The following is a 6,080-nucleotide window of genomic DNA, read 5'->3' as shown; positions in this document are numbered from 1 at the left end:
TGCTGCTCACACTCTACAGCTTCTAACTCTTGCTCTGTTTCCAGGTGCTTCAGTGGACCTTCATCCCCCACTTCTTACTGCTGCACTACTCAGAGTCCCTGACTTTCCAGCTCATCGTCTTCCCGGGTGCCGTTACAGGCCATGTCCTAATCCTTTGCTTTGCATCTGTTCCGCACCCCGCATCTTCCTTTACAGCACACCCTCTCTCCTGATGTGGACCTTTATCCTAATCCCCTTCCCCTCGTGGTTTCACTGCATCCTGCCTCTTCCTTTACAGCCCTCCTCTCTCATGCCACAGACCTTCATCCCAACCCCATTGCTTTGCGGCCGCACCGTTCCAGCTTATGCTCTCTCCCTAGGTTACCTTGGACCGACACTTGATGCTGCCTAGGGCACCTGTTATTTCAACACCCTCTAGGCATCTTCGTTATCTTGTAGTCAACTTTCTACATTGCCACCTTGCTTGAGCACCTCTGCACTTTTTGGATTTTCCTCTTCCAGAGTTTTCTCCCGTGTGACAAAATGCCTTCTTTCTATCTCGTTTTCCTGCGGTGCTGACCTTTTTGGGCTTCTTAACTGGCCTCATCTGTCATCCCTCTAGATCACCATTCCGTTCTCGATTCTCTCTATGCCATTGGAAAGGCACCACCAGGGCACACCTGCCAACGAAGAATATCTCGCTTTATTAACTCGCTTTTTTAGTTTAACCCCCTTTTCCACCTCTAGTGATAAAGATAGTGGTTGTGTTTGTACTAAGTGTCAGCTAGTTAGCTCTCTGGTGGATAAAGTGGACCAGCTAGAAGTGCGCATCTGGAGCTTATTATTGTTAAGGGATAAACAGCAAGATTCAGTGTTAGCAACTCCGGGTGCCTTAGGGAGAGTTAGCACCCCCATGACTCCGGCGTTAGAGCCCTCACAGCGGGGTGAATGGGTGACGTCTCGGCGTCATAGCCGGAAAGCTAAGGCTGATGCTATTGCTGAGGCCAAAGCTAGCCCACCGGGACACCACGCTCCTCCGATTCGCATGTCAAACAGGGTTGCCCTGCTCAGCGAAGTACCCGCTTAGGAGCCTGTTAAGAGTGCTCTGGTTATAGGAGACTCTATTGTTCGACACGTGAAATTAGCTACTCCTTTAGGGGCGCCGGCAGTAACAGTTAGCTGTTTATCGGGAGCCAGAGCGCCGGATATTAGTGGCAACCTTAGACTGTTAGCTAATAGGAGATATTCGAGGGTAGTCATTCATGTAGGGGCCAATGATATTCGTCTGCGGCAGTCTGTGGTAACTAAGGGTAATATTACAGAGGTGATTAAACTGGCCCAGACGATGTCTGATGCCGTAATCTGCTCTGGCCCCATACCAATGTGGCGTGGCGACGAAGCTTACAGCAGACTTTGGGCGTTAAACTGCTGGATGTCCAAGTGGTGTTCCAAAAATCAAGTGGGCTTTATAGACAATTGTTTACGTTTTGAGGGCAAGCCTGGTCTTATAGGTAGGGATGGTATCCACCCCATGCGGGAGGGTGCTGCCTTACTTTCTTGCAGCATAGCACATAGTCTTTTAGTTAGTCAGCAGAGTAGTGTAGATAGCTGCTGACAATCCAGAGCCGGGACCAGGCCGCAGACAGACAGGCTAAACCGACCGTCTGCGAACTGTTTTGAGGCGTCACCCAGGTTCAACTGTATTGAGACTGTGTCTTTCCCCCGAACTAAATGTAAAAGTAGAAAAACAAAATCAGCCTGTTTCAGCAACCTAATCAATATTAAATCATACACAACACCTAGCAGCAACACCTCAGAACTAAAATTTGGGTTACTCAACATAAGATCACTAAACTCAAAAGCACTCATCGTAAATGATATTATAAGTGATCATAAATTCAATGTTTTCTGTCTCACGGAAACGTGGGTTAGACCAAATGAATATTTAGCACTAAATGAAGCCACCCCCCTAGGCTATAATTATGCGCATAGCCCAAGAATATCATGCAAAGGAGGTGGAGTATGTGTAATTTACCAAAATACCCAAGAAATTATTCTTAAACAATGTGACACCTTCTCTTCTTTTGAGGTTCTCTCCACTATTATTACAAATCCGGTCACAAAAAAGGACGCATTTTTATTATGCAACATATACAGACCACCAGGGCCTTAGAATTTCTGAAAGAATTCAGCGATTTTGCTACAAATTTAGCGGTGTGCAATCATAAAGTTATAATTGTAGGAGATTTCAATATCCATTTTGAGAAGGAAAGTGACCCACTAAAAAAGGCATCAATCTTAGACTCTATTGGTATTACTCAAAATGTAACAGTGCCTACACACTACTGCAGCCACACTTTAGACTTAGTTCTGACACTAGGTCTTAACATTGACAAAATGAATATCTTACCGCAATCCTCAGCAATCTCCGATCATTACTTAATTTCATATGAGCTACGTTTTATATGTAAGAACCCTCGCTATTCTACAAAGCGTATAATAAAACCATCTACCGCCCTACAATTTATAGAAAACCTACCAGAACTATCGACCCCAGTTCCAACTCCATCAGACCCAATGGACCTAGATGTACTAACTGATTACCTAGAAAATACCTGTCGATCTACCTTAGAAAAGGTAGCACCACTTAAACATAAAAGTATAAGACAGAAAAAGCTCGCACCATGGTATAATGATAAGACCCGTACTTTAAAACAAACATTACGAAAACTAGAGCGGAAATGGCGATCAACCAAGCTTAAAGTGTTCCATTCTGCCTGGAAGGACAGCCTTATAGAGTATAAAAATGCCCTCACTAAAGCTCGCTCAGCATATCTGGCCTCGCTGATCTCCAATAATAAAAATATTCCGAGAGCAATGTTTAGTGTGATTTCTAGAATTACAAAAAATCAAGCAAGTTCTGAACAACTAATTCCAGTAACTCTCACCAGTAAAGATTTTATGGACTTTTTTAATAATAAAATTGAGAATATTAGACAACAAACTCAAGCCACAGGATCAAATCCATCCTGGCTGCCACCCGATGTGAATGATAAAAAACATAATGTAACTGTAAAAGAAAGACTTGAAACCTTTTACCCACTCCCACAATTAGAACTAGAGAAGATTATCACCTCTGCAAACTGTACAACTTGCACACTTGATGCAATTCCCACAAAGTTGCTCAAAGAAGTACTACCAGCTATTATTGATCCTCTTTTAACTATAGTAAACTCATCCCTTAGTCTGGGCCATGTACCCAAAGCTTTTAAACTAGCAGTTATTAAACCTATGATCAAGAAACCAAATCTTGATGCTAGTACACTGTCTAATTACAGGCCTATTTCTAATTTGCCATTTCTGTCCAAGATCTTAGAAAGAGCTGTGGCCCAACAACTTAGTTCATATCTACATAAGAATCATATATATGAAAAATTCCAATCTGTATTCAGGCAACATCATAGTACAGAGACAGCTCTAGTCAAGATAAAAAATTATCTTCTTCTTGCTTCTGATCAAGGCCACGTATCCCTGTTGGTGGTTCTTGACCTAAGCGCAGCCTTCGATACAATAGACCACAATATTCTCATTGAAAGGTTAGAAAACATGGTTGGAATCATAGGGACAGCCCTATTATGGTTCAAATCTTACTTAACGGAACGTTATCGATTCGTAAAAGTAAACAATCTAAATTCAAATTATTCTAAAGTAAGATTTGGAATTCCACAAGGCTCTATTTTAGGACCATTATTATTTACATTATACATGTTACCGCTAGGCATAGTTATAAGAAACCATGACATTAACTTTCACTGTTACGCAGACGACACACAATTGTATATTTCAGCCAAGCCCGATGACAAACACAGATTAAAGAAAATAGAGGACTGTGTAAAAGACGTGAAAGGCTGGATGTTGTGTAACGTCCTCCTTCTAAACAGCAACAAAACAGAGGTCCTGCTTTTGGGTCCAAAAGTGGCAAGAAATAAATTATCAGATTTAATTTTAAATCTCGCTGACTTTCCCTTTAAACCTGGTTCAGCAGCAAAAAGTCTTGGTGTCATAATTGACCCGGATTTATCATTTGATCAACATAGGTAGTATCACTAGGACAGCTTTTTTACATCTTCGCAATATTGCTAAGATTAGAAATGCCTCATCCCTTCAGGATGCAGAAACATTAGTACATGCCTTTATTACTTCAAGGCTTGACTACTGTAACACACTACTGTCAGGATGCACCAGCAGCAATTTAAGAAAACTTATTATGACTTCATTGGCTGCCTGTTAAATTCCGCATTGACTACAAAATTTTAAAAAATATATATATAAAGCTCTACATGGGCTTGCTCATGAATATCTTCAAGATACAATTTCCTATTATGAGCCTCCACGTTCACTCAGATCACAGAATACTGGATTTTTAATTGTTCCCAGAATTCAGAAGGCCTCAGCTGGGGGAAGAGCCTTTTCTTATAAAGCCCCCAAACTCTGGAATGATCTTCCAGAAAATGTTCGGGACTCAGACACAGTCGCAATCTTCAAATCTAGGCTAAAAACTCATTTGTTTAGTTTATATTTTGGTAGCTAATGCTCCCCCATATATAAAGGCGGCAGATTCGGGGGGTCCATGGACACAGGGAATTATAGTAAACTGAGACGCCGGTGCTGTCGTCCCGCCGCTTCTCGCGATCACTCAGGTTTGTTGACGGTGGAGCGGAGGGATGCCAGTGTTTCAGGATGCTCCCGTGTCTGTGTGTCCTCCTGGTTCTCTCCCTTTAGTTAAAGCTGTCATAGTCAGATCTGCCGGAGTCATTAGCCACACTCTGGAAATTTTCATATTTTCTACTTTACAAACACAAAACAGTTCAAAACTAATTCCATCCCTTTACATCTTTCCGAGTAAACAACTGCCCACCTGTCTGTCTGGACACTGATGGATGACTGTCGAGATCCTCCTCCTCCTTTACATTGTTTTTACATTTCATGTCAAATCTTTGTCTTACTGGAATTCTGTTAAGCTGCTTTGTGACAACATCAGTTGTGAAAAGCGCTATATAAATAAATTTGATTTGATTTGATGATTAACACTGCCCCTCTGTAGTACTTGACTTCAAGGCTGCTACTAATCCACTTTCCACCCATTATTGCCAGCCTCAGACCCCTCACTATTACCCAATCACCATCAATTACACTGAAGTAGAAATTGGACTTAGCAACACTCTGTCCAGTGCATGGCGGCCTAGATAAATGTCACTATTGTTACACCGTAGCAAAATGACATTTAGCTGGTGATACATTAAAATTCTATTATTAGTTGATCAATTTGATTTCTGCCAATGCGATGATGTTGTCCATCTTAATACCAACTCTGACTCTATATCACTTTTCGCAATCATCACCCCTTTACCACTGCGGCATCTGAATACTCGAATTACCAGTCACACTAGAATTTCCGTTATCATAATCAACAAAGGACATTCAACTTACTCATGCTATTTCTCTACCGTCTTACTTGACACTCAGTCATACACCAGTTTATTAAAGGTAGTTCATTCAAAGACTCACTAACCCCTTCATTTCACCTAAACACAATCAGGACACCAATCAAACCCTTGACCAGAGTACCTGAACCTATCCATTCTGTAGCACTTAATGACCAGCATTCCTGTAAATTTTTGGGGGTCCGGCTTCTTACGCATTCATAAGCTGCCCTGAACTCTTCCCCAAAAGACTTCTGAGTTTGCCTTCCCGTTTCAGCCTCTGCAGGCGTGGTCCGTACTAGCAAAGTGAAGTTATGCTAATAACATAATTTTGGGAGTAGGACCATGCCCGAACTCCTCCTCTCAGCCCTATATATACCCTGCAAATTCACGTCATTTCTGCGACAGACCAACTCGCCTCATTTAGTTCAGGAGACGGATCTTGACTCGACTGCTTCATGATGTCAGCTTGCTCCTCCGCGCTGAGTCATTCCTGCTGATCCCCATATTCGGAGCCGTGTTTGGCCTTTATCAAGCCCACTGAGCCTCCTGTTTTAAACTCGCTCCCACCTTCACCCCATCTCCACCCTTTTCTCATATTACTTTATTCAACGGGGG

Source organism: Hoplias malabaricus, chromosome 1 (assembly GCF_029633855.1).
Source record: "Hoplias malabaricus isolate fHopMal1 chromosome 1, fHopMal1.hap1, whole genome shotgun sequence".
Lineage (NCBI taxonomy): Eukaryota > Metazoa > Chordata > Actinopteri > Characiformes > Erythrinidae > Hoplias > Hoplias malabaricus.
This window is presented reverse-complemented; position numbering follows the sequence as displayed.